An 18,009-nucleotide genomic window follows, 5' to 3' on the forward strand; every position below is an offset into this window, starting at 1 on the left:
GTATTCAGTCCAGGTGGCTCACTGGTAAACAATCCACCTTCCAATGAAGGAACTGCAAGAGACTCAGGTTTGATCCCTTGGTCTGGAAGATCCCATGGAGGAGGAAATGGCAACCCTCTCCAGTAATCTTGCCAGGATAATCCTATGGACAAAGGAGCCTGGCAGGCTACACTCCATAGGGCCACAGAGTCAGATATAAATGAGCATACACAATGACAAGTGATGTCATGTGTGTGCATGTGAGCTCAGTCATGTCCAACTCTTTATGACCCTGTGGACTACAGCCCTCCAGGCTCCTCTGTCCGTGGGATTTTCCAGGCAACAATACTGAGTGGGATGCCATTTCCTACTTTAGAGGATCTTCCCGACCCAGGGATTGAACCCACATCTCCACCGTCTCCTGCACTGCAGGCCAATTCTTTACCACTGCGTCACCATGGAAGCCTGGGAGATACAAATCAAAACCACAATGAGATACCACTTTGCACTCATCAGGATAGCTATCATTAAAAAAAAAAGAAACAGGAAAAAGTTTTGGCAAAGATGTGGAAAAATATAAACCCCTGTGTATTGCTGGTAGGAATGTACAATGGTGCAGCCACTGTGAAAAAACAGTATGACAAAGCAAAACCCCAGCAATTTCTCAAAAAAATCAAACAGAGAATTACCATATGATCCAGCAATTCCACTTTGGATATATACAAGTGAATTAAAAACAGGGACTGAAACAGATAGTTGTGCACTAATGTTCACAGCAGTACTATTCACAAAAAGTGAAAACAACCCCAAAAATAATGCAATTCAAATGTTCATCGACATATGAATGGATAAACTCTAATATACACCTACAATAAAATATTATTCAGCCTTAAAAAGGTAACATATGTTGGTACATGCTATATAACATGGAAGAACCCTGAATACATTCTAAGTGAATTAAGTCTATCACTAACAAACATTGTGTTTCTACAACAGGCAAATTCATAGGGAAACTAAAATGGTGGTTGCCAGGGGCTGGGAAGAGGGGGAAATGGGGAATTACTGTTTATCAGAAATGGAATTTCAATATGAAAAAGTTCTAGAAATGGATCAAAGTAATGGTTGCACAAATGTGAATATACTTAGGGCCACAAAATTACATATTTAAAAATTATTAAAATGGTAAATTTTATATTATGCATATTTTACCATTTTAAAAGCATTAAAGTAAAAAGTGGGATGAAACATTTTCTATACCAGAGTTAATTCAGAATCAACCTGAAATATATTGTAATAGATTCATTTTTAATTCCTAGAGCAACCATTAGTAAAATAACTAAAAAAGTATGTTTATGAAATCAAAGCGATTAAAGGCATAACAGATAAACAGAAAACATCTGAAGTACAGAAAAGAAATATCAAATTATCTAATGTAAACCCAACCACATCAATAATCATATGTGAAATAGACTAAACACTCCAATCAAAAGGCAGGAGCTGCAGCAGACTCAGGTTTGATCCCTTGGTCAGGAAGATCTCCAGGAGGAGGAAATGGCAATTTCCTCTCAATTTTATTGTAAACTTCAAAATGTTCAAAAGAAAAAAATTATGGAATACAACTAATACAGTGCTTAGAAGAAAACTTAAGAGCTTAAAGTGCCTACATTAAAAAAAGGAAATGCCTCAACTTAATAACCTAAGTTTTCAACCTAGCAAAAGTAAAGCAAGCTAAACCCAAAGCAAGCTGGAGAAAATAATTTAAAAAAATAAATCAATGCAGAAATCAATAAAATAGAAAACAGAAACCTAATAGACTAAGGTCAGTAAAAACAAAAGTTGTTTCTCTGTAAAGATCTAAAAAATTGATAAAATTTCAGCTAGACTGAAGAGGGAAGTCCCTTGTGATTCCATATCAATTTTAGAATGGATTTTCATATTTCTGCAAAAAGCACTGGTGGGATTGCACTGAATCTGTAGACTGCTTTTGGCAGTACAGTCCTGGCATTTCAACAACATTGTCTCCCAATCCATAAAAATGGGATGTCTTTCCATTTATTTGCATCTTCTTTCTTTCAGCAATTTTTGTAGTTCTTAGCATATGTCTTTAGCCTCTTTAATTAAGTTTCATTCTAAGTATTTCTTTATTAATATCAATTTTTTAAATTGAAATATAGTTAATTTACAAGCTGTGTATTAGCTTCAGGTATGTAGAAAAGTGACTCAGTTATATCAAGTGTACACATACACACACTCTTTTTCAGAGTCTTTCCATTATAGGTTATTACAAAACATTGAATATAGTTTCCTGTGCTAAAGAGTAGGTTCTTGTTGCTTATCTATTTTATACACAGCAGTGTGTACATGTTAATCCTGAACTGCTAATCCATTTCCCCTCACATTCTGTATTTTATTCTTTTTGATGCTACTGTGGAATGGAACTATTTCCTTAATTTCATTTTTGGATGTTCACTGTTTCTGTATAAAAATGCAACTGAATTTTGCATCTTGATTTTATGTCCTGCAATTTTGCTGAATTCATTTATTAGTTCTCACTACCAAAAAAAAAAAAAAATCCTACTGAAGTAAATAAATTTTGGCAAGGCTGCAGAACAATATACAAAAATCAATTTCATATCTATGTCAGTAATGATCTGAAAATGAAACTGATAATTACATTCACAACACCATCATAGAAGATAAACACAACTTAGAAAAAAGCTTAAAAAAAGTAACAGACCTGTACACTGCAAACTAAAAAAATACTGCCAACAGAAACTTTTCAAAATCTAAATAAATGAAGAGACACTCATGTTTATGAGTGTCTGATTTAGTGTCATTTCCTGAAAAATCCCAGCAAGGTTTTTCTTTCTTTCTTTTGTAGAAACTGACAAAGACTCTAAACTCTATACAGAATTGCAAAAGACTTAGAATAGGCAAAATAATTTTGAAAACAAGAAGTAGGACTTTCACCAACTTGCTATAAAAGCTCCAGTGTGATGATGCTTGTACAATGACAGACATACTGATCAACAGAACAGAAAATACAGAAATAAACCCTTACATTTAAGGTCAATAGATTTCTAACAAATATGCCAATGCAATTCAATAGTGAAAAGTTTTTCTAACAAATAACGCTAAAGCAATTGGATCTATATGTAAAAACAGAAACTGATCTTAGATCTTTACCTGAAACCACACATGATAATCAACTCAAAACATCTGACAGACCTATGTATAAGAGTTCAGATGATAACACTTATAAAAGAAAATGCAGACCATGTTTGTGATCTTGTACTGGCAAAAGGTTTCTTAGATAGGACACAAAAAGCATGACTCATAAAAGAAATGATAATCCAGACTTCACCAAAACCAAACATTTTCTCTTCAGAAGGCCCTATTAAGAAACTGAGAAGACAAATCACAGACTGTGATAAAATATATGCAAGGCATATCTAATGAAGAATTTGCATCTAGAATATATAAAGAACTCTTACAACTGAATGAGACAAACGCTCCAATTTAAAAAAAGGAACGGGCAAAGCATGTGGATGGACATTTCATCAAATGAAGCACACAAATAGCTAATAAGCACATGAAAAGATGCTAAACATTTTTAGTTACCAGGAAGATACAAACAAAAGTCACAATGAGCTATCACTACAAAGCCACTAAATGGCTGTAACAAAAAGACTGACAATAATAAATATTAACAAGAATGTGGAGAAACACAAACCTTGATATACTGCTGTTGGGAACATAAAATTTTATAGCTACATTGGAACATCTTGGCATTTTCCTAAAAAGCTAAACACAATCTTAACAAATGACTTAGCAGGTCCATTCTTAGGTATCTCCCCAAAAGAAATGATAATACATAACTGGGGGAAAAAAAAAGTACACAGAGATGTTTATAGTAGCATTATTCACAATGGTTCCAAATTAGAAACAATCCAAATATCCATCAATTGATGAATGGACTAAAATATATATATATATGGTATATCCATACAATAGAATAATATTCAGCAATAAAAAGGTATACCACAAAAGCGTTATACTAAATGAAAGTCAGACACAAACCCAAATATTATATGGTTATGTTTACATGAAATTTACAGGAAAGCGAAATCCAAAAAGACAAAAGGCAGTCAATGATTTTCTGGGGCTAGAGGGGGAGCAGAAACTGAATGCAAATGAGCATAGTACTTTTGAGGCTGCTATCAATGCTCTTAAAACTAGATAGCAATGATGATTGCACAACTCTATTAATTTACTAAAAATCATGGCACACTTACGGGATGTATTTTATACACCTCAATAAAACTGAAAATTAAGCTACAATAAATTCTATAGTATAGCTACAATAATATCCAAAATTTTATTTGCAAATTTAGGTATGATTTATGACTGAAATAAGACAAATTACTTGAGGAGACAGGTTTAAGCAAAGCTTAAAAGAAAAGTGAGATAACTTGACTTCAACCAATTGATGTTTGCTAGTCAATTAAAAAAAAAAAAAACTGTCTCACCCTGTGGCAAGTCTGAATTCTAGAACATTTTAAAAAGATTAAATTATAAATTCATCACTTGCCCCTTGGAAGGAAAGCTGTGACAAACCTAAACAGCATATTAAAAAGCAGAGACATCATTTTGCTGATAAAGACTATGGCTTTTCCAGTAGTCATGTACGGATGGGAGAGTTGGACCATAAAGAAGGCTGAGTGCCAAAGAATTGATGCTTTTGAACTCCAGTACTGGAGAAGACTTTTAAGAGTCCCTTGGTCAGCAGGGAGATCAAACCAGTCAATCCTAAAGGAAATCAGTCCTGAATATTCATTGGAAAGACTGATGCCGAAGCTCCAACCTGATGCGATGGGCTGATTCACTGGAAAAGACACCAATGCTGGGAAAGACTGAGAGCAGGAGGAGAAGGGGATGACAGAGGATGAGATGGTTTTGACAGCATCACTGACTCAATGGACATGAGTTTGAGCAAACACTAGGAGACAGTGAAGGACAAGGAAGCCTGGCATGCTACAGTCCATGGGGTCAAGGAGGCAGCCATGACTTAGCAACTGAACAACAAAATTTATTCTAATTTGATAAACTGCATAATAAATACTTTATCTAACAGTAAATGGAATGCTATGAATGCAATATTTTCTATACCACCATTTTAGGAGACATATGAACACTGTATTAAATATTTAATCATATGTGAGAAAATAAAACTTTTTCAACTACTCAATCCTTTCGACTTTGGTAAGGAGGAAACCTGTATGAGGGGCTAGTTTACTTCTAACCATCTCTCATGTAATCTGCAAACTGCCCTTCTCAAGGCAAAGGTAAGAGCCTTTGGCAAGAAACTAGTTTTTCATAACATTCATTTTGCTCCTCACGAGTAACCCTCTATTCACACAAGTGATGCTAACTTTCCATGAATAATGACGATACAAATTATTTTGAAAGAGAACTTTAAGTCTAAAAGTTAGGCTGTACAGGTTACTCTGAGGAAAGGACAAACATCATGAGTTGTTAAGAACCTAAATTCAGCAAACTTTGCTTCCCGTGATGTAAATCACACAGTCTATAGTAAACTCAGAATCAACGTTCACAAGTAAAATGGATCGCTTCAATAATTCATAAGCACTGAAAATGGGCAAAATGTCTTTACTTAGATGTTTTTATTCTGCTTCATTTGTGTGACCTTCCTTTTCCATTGTTGTTTAGTTGCTAAGTTGTCTCTGACTCTTCTGCAATGCCACATACTGTAACCACCAGGCTCCTCTGTCCATGGGATTGCCATTTCCTTCTGCAGGGGATCTTTCCGATCCAAGGATTGAACCTGTGTCTCCTGCATTAGCAGGAGGATTCTTTACCACTGAGCCACCAGGGAAGACGCTATATACCAAATACCCATCCTAAAAGCCTGATTTTTCCTGGACTTCAAATGCCATTATTCTTACTATTTTGCTGTTGCTGCTACTTCTTTACCATGTATATGCTATCCAAACAGCAGCCAGCCACTACTAAAACTTAAGCTGTATCACATCACACTAAAACCCTTCAAATGGCTCCCCATCTTGCTTGTTAAAAGCCAAGTTCTCACAATGGCCTATAACGCCCTGCATCATCAGTGCATGTCCCTATGCCTCACCCCCAACCTTGTCTCTGACGTATTTCTTAATATCCTCTTGACTCATTTTACTCCAGCCACACTGACTTTCGACTCTACTACTACACTGGTGTCACAGCATTCAGTTCCTTCCTCAGAACCTTTGGACTTGGCATCACCCTTACCTGAAAAAAATCCAATCCAAGATGGCGGAGGAAGGATGTGCACTCATCTTCTGCGAGAACTCCAAAATTTACAACTCACTGCTGAACAACCATTGACAGGATAATGCTGGATCCAACCAAAATAAGATACCCCATGTCCAAGGGCAAAGGCAAAGACCCAGCAAGACGGTAGGATGGGTGAAATTGCATTTAGAATCAAAACCCATACCTGCCAGAGACGCTCAGAGGGCTCAAACAAAACCTTGTGTGCACCAGAAGACGCTACAGAGACTGAGCCAGATCTGCCTTTGAGTGTCTGAGTGGCTCCTGCGGAGGTATGAGTCAGCAGTGGCCTTCCACAGGCGCAGGGGCTCTGGGTGCAGCAGACCTGGGTATGGCATAAGCCTTCTTAGAGAAGGTCACCATTAACCCTACCATACAGCCACCAGAACTTACACAGGACTGGAGAAAAAGACTCGTGGAGGGTACAAACAAAACCTTGTGTGCGCCAGGAGAAAGGAGCATGACGCCACAAGAGATGGACCCAGATGTGCCCGTGAGTGTCCAGGAGTCTCCAGCAGAGGTGTCGGTTGACGGTGGCCTGCTGCAGGGTCGGGGCACTGAGTGCCGCAGTGTGTCGCCATTATCTTCATTTTTTCACCATAGCTTGGCCTCAGGTCAAACATCAGGGAGGGAACACAGCCCCAAAACAGAAAATTGGAGTAAGGATTTACAGAGCATGACCCTGCACATCAGAACAAGACCCAGTTTCCCCCACACTCAGTCTCTAACATCAGGAAGCTTCCATAAGCCCCTTATCCATCAGAGGGCAGACAGAAGGAAAACCACAATCACAGAAAACTAATCAAACTGATCACATAGCCTTGTCTAACTCAATGAAACTATGAGCCATGCCATGGAGGGGCACCCAAGATGGACAGGTCATGGTGGAAAGTTCTGAAAAAACATGGTCCAATGGCGAAGAGAATGGTAAACCACTTCAGTATTCTTCCCTTGAGAACCCCATGAACAGTATGAAAAGGCAAAAAGATAGGACACTGAAAGAGGAACTCCCCAAGTCAGCAGGTGCCCAATATGCTACTGGAGAACACTGGAGAAATAACTTCAAAAAGAATGAAGAGACAGAGCCAAAGCAAAAACAACACACAGTTACGGATGTGACTGGTGATGGAAGTAAAGTCCAATGCTCTAAAGGACAATATTCTACAGGAACCTAGAATGTTAGGTCCAATCAAGGTAAATTGGAAGTGGTCAAACAGAAGACGGCAGTAGCGAATATCAACATTTTAGGAATCAATGAACTAAAATGGGACTGGAATGGGTGAATTTAACTCAGATGACCATTAAATCTACTACTGTGGACAAAAATCCCTTAGAAGAAATGGAGTAGCCCTCATTGTCAACAAGAGAGTCTGAAATGCATTTCTTGGGTGAAACCTCAAAAACGACAGAATGATCTCTGTTCGTTTCCAAGGTAAACCATTCAGTATCACAATAAGCCAAGTCTATGCCCCAACCAGTAATGCTGAAGAAGCTGAACGGTTCTATAAAGTGAAACTGAAAGTCACTCAGTCATGTTTGACTCTTTGCAATCCCATCAACCGTCCATGGAATTCTCCAGACCAGAATACTGGAGTGGGTAGCCTTTCCCTTCTCCAAGGGATCTTTCCAACCCAGGGAGCGAACCCAGGTCTCCCGCATTGCAGGCGGATTCTTTACCAGCTGAGCCACAAGAGAGGCCCAAGAACACTGGAGTGGGTAGCCTAGCCCTTCTCCAGAGGATCTTTTGGACAGGAATCAAACCGGGGTCTCCCACATTGCAGGCGGATTCTTTACCAACTGAGGTATCAGGGAACGGTTCTATGAAAACCTACAAGACCTTCTAGAACTAACACTCCCCAAAAAATGTCCTTTTCATTATAGGGCACTGGAATGCAAAAGTAGGGAGTCAAGAGATTACCTGGAGTAACAGGCAAATTTAGCCCTGGAGAACAAAATGAAGCAGGGCAAAGGCTAAGAGAGTTTTGCCGAGAGAACGCACTGGTCATAGCAAACACCCTCTTCCGACAACACAAGAGAAGACTCTACACATGGAAATCACCAGATGGTCAATACTGAAATCAGACTGATTATATTCTTTGCAGCCAAAGAGAGAGAAGTTCTATACAGTCAGCAAAACAAGATGGGGAGCTGACTGGCTCAGATCATGAACTTCTTATTGCCAAATTTAGACTTAAATTGAAGGAAGTAGGGAAAACCACTAGACCACTCAGATATGACCTAAATTAAACCCCTTATAATTATACAGTGGAAGTGACAAATAGGTTCAAGGGATTAGATCTGATATTCAGAGTCCCTGAAGAACTATGGCCGGAGGTTCGTGACATTGTACAGGAGGCAGGGATCAAGACCATCCCCAAGAAAAAGAAATGCAAAAAGGCAAAATGGTTGTCTGAGGAGGCCTTAAAATAGCTGTGAAAACAAGAGAAGCAAAAGGCAAAGGAGAAAAGGAAAGATATACCCAGTTCCAAAGAATAGCAAGGAGAGAAAAGAAAGCCCTCCTCAGTGATCAATGCAAAGAAATAGAGGAAAACAATAGAATGGGAAGGATTAGAGATCTCTTCAAGATCTTTCTCTTCGAGAAAATTAGAGATACCAAGGGAACATTTCATGCAAAGATGGGCACAATGAAGGACAGAAATGGTATGACCCTAACAGAAGCACAAGAAATTAACAGGTGGCAACAACACACATAAGCACTCTACAGAAAAGATCTTTATGACCCAGATAACCATGATGGTGTGATCACCCACCTGGAGCCAGACATCCTGGAATGCAAAGTCAAGTGGGCCTTAGAAAGCATCACTACGAACAAAGCTAGTGGAGGTGATGGAATTCCAGTTGAGCTATTTCAAATCCTTAAAGATGATGCTGTGAAAGTGCTGCACTCAATATGCCAGCAAACTTGGAACTCGGCAGTGGCCACAGGACTGGAAAAGGTCACTTTTCATTCCAATCTCAAAGAAAGAAAATGCCAAAGCATGTTCAAACTACTGCACAATTGCACTCATCTCACAGGCTACCAAAGTAATGCTCAAAATTCTCCAAGCCAGGCTTCAACAGTACATGAACTATGGACTTTCACATGTTCAAGCCGGATTTAGAAAAGGCAGAGGAACCAGAGATTAAATTGCCAACAGCCGCTGGATCATCGAAAAAGCAGAGTTCCAGAAAAACATCTACATCTACTTTATTGACTATGCCACAGTCGTTGACTGTATGAATCACAACAAACTGTGGAAAATTCTTCACGAGATGGAAATACCAGACCACCTTACCTGCCTCTGGAGAAATCTGTATGCAGATCAAGAAGCAAAAGTTAGAACTGAACATGGGACAACAGTTCAGTTTAGTCACTCAGTTGTGTCTGACTCTTTGCGACCCCATGGACTACAGCACAACAGGCTTCCCTGACCATCACCAACTTCCGAAGCTTACACAAACTCATGTCCATCGAGTCAGTGATGCCATCCAACCATCTCATCCTCTGTCATCCCCTTCTCCTCCTGCCTTCATTCTTTCCCAGCCATCAGGGTCTTATCAAGTGAGTCAGGTCTTCACATCAGGTGGCCAAAGTATTGCAGTTTCAGCTTCAACATCAGTCCGTCCAATGAATATCAGGACTGATTTCCTTCAGGATGGACTGATTTGATTTCCATACTGTCAAAGGGACTCTCAAGAGTCTTCTCCAACACCACAGTTCAAAAGCATCAATTCTTTGGCGCTCAACTTTCTTTACAGTCCAACTCTCACATCCATACAAGACTACTAGAAAAACTATAGCTTTGACTAGACGGACCTTTGTTGGCAAAGTAATGTTTCTGCTTTCTAATATGCTGTCTAGGTGGGTCATAGCTTTTCTTCCAATGAGCAAGCATCTTTTAATTTCATGGCTGCAGTCACCATCTGCAGTGATTTTGGAAACCAAAAAAAATAAAGTCTTTCACTGTTTTCATTGTTTCCCCATCTATTTGCCATGAAGTGATGGGACCAGATGCCATGATCTGTTTTCTGAATGTTGAGTTTTAAGCCAACTTTTTCACTGTTTTTGAACTGTGTTGGTGGAGAAGGCTCTTGAGAGTCCCTCGGACTGCAAGTAGATCAAACCAGTCAATCCTCAAGGAAATCAGTTGTGAAGATTCATCCAAAGTACTGATGCTGAAGCTGAAGCTCCAATACTTTGGACACCTGATGCCAAGAGCTGACTCATTGGAAAAGACCCTGATGGCTGGGAAAGATTGAAGGCAGGAGGAGAAAGGGACGACAGAGGATGAGATGGTTGGATGGCATCACCGACTAGATGGACATGAGTTTGAGCAGCCTCCTGAAGTTGGTGAAGGACAGGGAAGCCAATGTATTGCAGTCCATGGGGTTGCAAAGTGTTGGACATGACTGAACAACAGAACTGAAGTTACCTGAAATGTTCTTCTCTCAGATACCTACGTGGCTAGGTCACTTAGTTCTTTAAGGTCTCTGCTGAAATGCACCCTCCCTAAGGAAGCTTTCTCCAACCATCTTTAGCTAAAACAACAATGCCACACAAACATCCCCTGACAGCCTTACTCTGCTCTTCTCCACGGCACTCATTATATTGACATATGGATATGTTTGCTGCCTGTCTCCCCTCACCAAAGCAGAAGCTTCTTGCAGGCAGGAACTATTTCTGTGTACTGTTGACATCTTGGCACCAGTGTCTGGCAGAGTAAGTATTTAAACTTTAATTTACTGTGTTTGCATCAAAAGTTTTCAAACTTTCCTTGTAATGCCTGTATAGTGGGAAGTTAAACAGGGACTCAAGGCTTTTAGAAATGTATATTCTCCAGCTTTCATGGATTGGCACTAGAGACTCCCAACAAGGAGTTCCACTTTAGGTCTACATTCCATTTCACTAGGATCTGAAGTAAGAGGAGGGGAATCCAGTCACTAAAATCTCTTCCACTACACTGACCATCAGCACTGAACTCCTTCCTCTCCATCTCATCTCAAGGTCCTCGTTTCTCACAGGAAAGTCAGGGGTCCCTGTAATACTGTGCCATAACTTGCACAGAAGGTTTTGGGGTTGTAATCAACCCAGGCTTACTACATTTCAGTCTTAGAACCAGCCCACACCAAATCTCTTCAGAGTGCAGGTGATAACCAGAAAAGAAAGCCTTCTCAATCACAGACTTGAATCTTATAGAAGCTTTTATTTCAGTGATTAAAAGATGCAGTAAATGGAAACCATACTGATTGACATTAAGCATGCACCTCTACTGATGCTGCTGTTAGTTTCTGACTGGCCCAAATCTTAATTTTTTTCATTTGGGAACATCGTTATTTTGGACCCTGATATACAGGGTAAATTAATTTCTTCCTTGTGGCAATTTAGTATGAAAATTATGTTCACTGGCTAGATACCTTTAACTAAAGGCTGCTAGACTCTCAGGCAACTTGTACTACTTTGAGACCATACTTTAGATAAATAAGTGAATCACAGAATAAAGGAGGGAGATAATCTAGAAAGCTGAAATGTAGTGTATGAATATTCCATACATTTTTTCCAGCACTGATAGTCAAACACTAGATAAGGAGGCAAACACTAGATAAGGCCTATAGTGAAGAACCAAATTACTCTTCCCCCACCGCTGCCCTTTCTGAGACTTGCAAAGATGAATACTAATCTCAGAAATCTGAAATGAATCCACACAAATAACAGATTACCTATCCCTGGTGGCTCAGTTGGTAAAGAATCCGCCTGGAATGTGGAAGACCTGGGTTCGATCCCTGGGTTGGAAAGATCCCCAGGAGAAGCCAATGGCAACCCACTCCAATATTCTCGCCTGGAGAATCCCCATGGACACAGAAGCCTGGTGGGCTGCAGTCCATGGGGTTGCAAAGAGTCAGACATGACTGAAAAACTAAAAGCACACACATGTGGTCCCACTACCAAATTATAGATCACATCGATATAAATTTACATTGGGAACAAGGAGTTCAACTGGCTATATGTAATACTGCACAGTAATTTAAGTTCTGGCAAACTGCAGATTACCCAATAATTAAAGACCCTTTATAAGGTAGCACTTCCACTACCACCCCTGCCCAGCTTTAATGAGATACAATTCGCATAAACACTGTTTAAGATGTACAACATGTTGATTTGGTGCCCTTATACATTGCAAAAAGATTACCACCAGTCTTAGCTAACACATGCATCATGTTACATAATTACCATTTCTTTTTTTGTAGAGAAAAAACTGAAAATCTACTCTCATCTAAGCAACTTTCAAGCATATAATACAGTATTATCAACTATAATCACCATGCTGTACATGAACTTATTCAGTTTACAGCTTGAAGTTTACACTCTCCTATCAACATCTCCCCTTTTCCACCACTCCCTAGCCCCTCATATCCACCATTCTAGTATGTTTCCATCCATTTCACTTTTTCAGATCGCATATATGTAATTTCTCTTTGACTTATTTCACTTAGCATAATGCCTTCTAGGTCCTTCCATATATGCTGCAAATAGTTTAAGATGTCCTTTCTCATGGCTAAACAATATTCCATTATGCATATAAACTACATCTTCTTTATCCATTCATCCATTGACAGATACTTAGGTTACTTCCACATCTTGGCTATTATGAATAATGTACTATTTTTCTAATATAATTTGGGCTGGGTATAATAAAGCATTTAATTAACCTTAACTTTTATAACACTAATACAATTTTTTCTTATTTTAAGTTGTAATTTAATATCATCACATTTTTAAAGTTACATGTCAACATTTAAAAATCTTCAAATTATTAAAACTTGAAAAAAGTATGTGTTATGCATAGCACAGATATCTCATATTATTTTTAAAATGCTTACTAAACATCTTTGTGCAAAACATAAATACAAAATAAGATTACTTATAAATTAACATAATATTGTAAATCAATTATACTTCAATTAAAAATAAATAAGATCACTTCTGCTCTCCAGAAACTTACAATCCAGTTGGAGAAATAAACCAAGTGTGAAAAACTACACTACAAACAGTACTGTTCATCAAAAACAATGAACTCAATGAATAACAGTGTTCATCAAAAACAATTATAGTAAATAAAGAATGACTCAGAGCACGATTTCAACAGAAGCTAAGGTTTGGGTAATATTCTGATAGGCAGAGACAGGGCAAGAGAGCATTCCAAGAGAGGAAAGTCTCTGATATTAAACCAAGGAGTTTGAACTTCATCCTTTAACCAACAGTGAACCCTAAATGACTTTCAAGCAGTGGGTTTATAAGGAAGGCTCTTTGGAGGCATTAATAAAATAGGGTTGAAAGCGTGAGAAATGAGAGAGCTGGAAAAATTACAGGTACAAATTGTTGGGTTAACCAAAAAGTTTGTTTGAGTTTTTCCATGACATCTTAACCACACACCTGATTGAATATCTATCTCATTGTTTTCCATTATTAGTACACAGCAAAAAGAGGATAAGTTTTCACTCAAGGTGCTCAAAGACAATTTATTATATTTCATAAGTCCAGTAATTCTACCTATTTCACCTTTTTATTAGCAGTGATAACTCACAAAATTTTCATTTATATTAACATACTAGCATCTTTGAACAGAATGTTTTTCTCTCACATACAATATGTCCCCTTAATCCTTTTCATACGCTGCCTATTGAAACTATCTTTTTCACAAAACTGTCCATATATTTAAAATAATCAATGACCTGAAAATTAAGATAAGATTAATTTAGAATTACAGCATTCTAAAGTATCATTCTGTGGTTCACAGAGACTTTTATAGTCACAGTTAAGTAGTATATTAGAGGAATAATTCTAGGCTCTCTGATACAGTACAAAACACAATTTATCTCCTACAACCCCCATGTCAATCATAAATCATAATGTGCTTTAAACAGCAGCTTCATCTTCAAAGCTGAAATCAGTCCTTTTACAATACCCTTGGCAGAAATACATCATCAACTGCTTCATCAAGTAACTCGCATCTCTAGCACCCCAATCTAACAGACATACCAAACCTTTCTGGAGTCCCCTTTTTTGGTTCCAAAATATATGAATGATCTCTGTTGTAAATTCAAGTAGTTTAAAACTCCTAAGTAGAATCACTAAGTAGAGAAAGCAAATTTACACCAACACGTTACAATGAAAATGAGTCACACCCTCACACTAAAAATGAAATCAAAAGCAAAATGACTATTGACAGAAACTCTTAGTTATCAACACATCTAAAAAGCACTCTACTACACTTCTCAAATTTGAAGTCAGGAAAGAATTTTGAAGAGATATGACTATAACACTCGGATCCCAAACAGCTACATACGGTATACAACAGTCACTATAAGAGGTACATAAAAGCTCACTAGAAGACCCACAAAATACACACGTTATTCTTAGAGATTTTATTTTACTGTTTTCATAGCCTCATGTCTAATCAACATTTTCCAGGCAGCTATTCTTTTAGACATTAAAATAAATAAATAAATAAACAGCCAGACTATTAAGTGCACGTTCCTCCCACAAGGCTAGTTTTCTCTTTTTAAAAATGCATTCCTCCTAAGTGAATTTAACTTACTAAAAGAGCCCTAACAAAATTTTAAGAAAGCAAATTGTATTATATCCTCACATCTTTTTGAGCATGTTCCTCCATGTCTCTAAATGCCCTCAAGCTGCTTTTTAGACCTCAAATTCCATAAAACCCTTCTTCAGATCTTCAAAATTTGCTTTATTCTGTAAAATTACTTGCATATACAATGTCTCCAAAATCAAAGCTTTCATGTTCTCATGCAAATATTTTAAACCCATTCACTCTAAATTACACAGGAACGACTGATAGCTACTCAATTTAGCTAGAGGTATTTTCACTTCTAAAAGAAGTTTGTTAACTTAACTTACATAGGTTTAACTTACATAGTTTAAGTTTAGAAATTTAAAAAATCAAAACAAACACTGGAGTCTGGCACCTGTTTCCCCATTCACCCAGTTATAAACTTTAAAATCATCTCGTCCGATACTTGATTTCTAAAGTGACGGTGATGTCAAGAGTTCAAAGTTAACCATAAGTGAACTTACAGTACCATGGAGCCTCCTCAAAGGTATTCTTGAATTTCCTTTCACATACTTCTGAACCCATACACTCTGTACAACCTAAATTTTTGCACAATCTTAATGATAGTGGCCCCGGCAATCTGTGAGCACCATTGGAATTTGAAGGAAAGGGGTATGACCAGTTTTACGTTGACCAGGACTGTCGTAGATTTGTTTAGTATCTAAGTCCAAAAGCAAAACAAAACACACACAAAAAAACCCTGATATTCTCAATATTCACAATATCCCTAAGACAGTCAAGGAACATTTTTGTTTCTTTTACAGATAAATAAAGTAGTCTACAGGCTTCTGGTCTATTCTTCCTTCATATTAAGTTTATGCTGTGTACTGCACTTAGTCACTGTCATGTCTGACAGTGACCCCATGGACCGCAGCCCACGAGGCTTTTCTGTCCATGGGGATTCTCCAGGCAAGAATATTAAGAATGGGTTGCCATGCCCTCCTCCAGGGGATCTTCCCAACCTAGGGATCACACCCACATCTCCTGCATTGCAGGAGAGTGTGCATTCTTTACCAAAGATGTGGATTCTTTACCAACTGAGCCACCTGGGAAGCCCAAGAATACTAATGTGGGTAGCCTATCCCTTACCCAGGGGATCTTCCCAACCCAGGAATCGAACCGGGGTCTCCAGCGTTGCCAGACGATTCTTTACCAACTGAGCTATGAGGGAAGCCCATATTAAGTTTCAGTTCAGTTCAGTCGCTCAGTCGAGTCAGACTCTTTGCGACCCCATGAATTACAGCACGCCAGGCCTCCCTGTCCATCACCAACTCCCGGAGTTCACAGAGACTCACGTCCATCGAGTCAGTGATGCCATCCAGCCATCTCATCCTATGTCGTCCCCTTCTCCTCCTGCCCCTAATCCTTCCCAGCATCAGAGTCTTTTCCAATGAGTCAACTCTTCACATGAGGTGGCCAAAGTACTGGAGTTTCAGCTTTAGCATCATTCCCTCCAAAGAACACCCAGGACTTATCTCCTTTAGAATGGACTAGCTGGATCTCTTTGTAGTCCAAGGGACTCTCAAGAGTCTTCTCCAACACCACAGTTCAAAAGCATCAATTCTTCAGCGCTCAGCTTTCTTCCCAGTCCAACTCTCACAGCCATACATGACCAATGGAAAAACCATAGCCTTGACTAGACAGACCTTTGTTGGCAAAGTAATGTCTCTGCTTTTGAATATGCTATCTAGGTTGGTCATAACTTTCCTTCCAAGGAGTAAGCGTCTTTTAATTTCATGGCTGCAATCACCTAAAATTAAGTTGTGTTAGTCGCTCAGTCCTGTCTGACTCTCTGTGACTCAATGAACTACAGTCTGCCAGGCTCTACTGTCCATGGAATCCTCCAGGCAAGAATAGTGGAGTGGGTAGCCATTCCCTCCTGCAGGGGATCTTCCTGACCCAGGGATCGAATCCGAGTCTCCTGCATTGCAGGCAGATTCTTCACCGTCTGAGCCACTAGGTGTTGGGTGTTAAAATTAAGTTAGGCCTGTCCTTTATGGAGTTAAGGAAAGTTGTATTTCAGGCTTTACAGTTTGTTACATTAGAGTGAAATTATGAACTAAAGTTAAGAAGGCAATTTAAAATTCACCTTCTAATTATTTTTTTATATGCCTTAAAAATAATATATACAAACAAAAAAAGAAATTACTCAAGTGGCATACATGATGTAAATGAATTAGTATCTCATTTAAGAACCAGATGATATGCAATACATAAAAACATGCAATCAAGCACCAGACAGAAGTGTCACATTGCTGTTTTGTGACAACAAAACAACACAAAGCCCTGTTTTGTTCTGAGACGTATTTAAAAATTAAATCAGCCAAAACTTAATGGCAAACACTATAATTTAAAACCTAATTATTACAGTCATATAAAAGATACCAGAAATACCTAAATCTCATCATTACTTTTACCAGGGCTGTGTGTGAGGATAGTCAAGGCATAGACAGGCATTCAAATAGTCACACAGATGTGACAGTTTTAACTAATTTGATTAAACCCAGTATTTCACATGTATCTAACAAAGCTAAGATCGAAACCTATTTCCACCTGGTAAAAATCAGCTTTCAAGGCATAACAACTTCACTCTGACATTGATTAGCACCGCCTTCTCTTGAGAGGGTGGGGGAAAATTTTTATACTCTATTCTGTTGCTTATCAACAGACCTGTAGCAGCGTTCAAGGAAAATAAGGAAACCCACCAGCTATTTTTTAAGTTATTCTTTCAACCACTCACTAATTAGATACAAGAAATAAAAAAGCACGATTCACAGAAAGCAAAAACAGAACACTGGTTCAAGCGCTTCCCAAATCTTATTACTTCCAGGTGCGAATACCAAGAGGCGAGCGGAGAGACTGAGTCCCACTTCCGCTCCTACTAACCCCCCTATAATTCTCTACAGAAGAGTCCAAGAGCTGCAGAGAAAATAACTGACCTAAAAGTGGAGAGATGTTAGGGTAAGGCGAGGAATTGGGTTACCAGACCTTCAGTATAAAAAAAAAAAAAAAAAAAAAAAAAAACTCTGGCTGTAGTTGTAGAAATGTTATCACCGCA

At 38.5% G+C, this 18,009-nt stretch overlaps 1 protein-coding gene across 5 annotated transcripts in view; it reads right to left on the reverse strand.

Annotated features, from left to right (window-relative positions):
* RIC1 (RIC1 homolog, RAB6A GEF complex partner 1) overlaps positions 1 to 18,009 on the reverse strand; it is a 141,773-nt gene that overhangs the window by 122,915 nt on the left and 849 nt on the right. The window lies entirely within an intron of this gene.

Source organism: Bubalus kerabau, chromosome 4 (assembly GCF_029407905.1).
Source record: "Bubalus kerabau isolate K-KA32 ecotype Philippines breed swamp buffalo chromosome 4, PCC_UOA_SB_1v2, whole genome shotgun sequence".
NCBI lineage: Eukaryota > Metazoa > Chordata > Mammalia > Artiodactyla > Bovidae > Bubalus > Bubalus kerabau.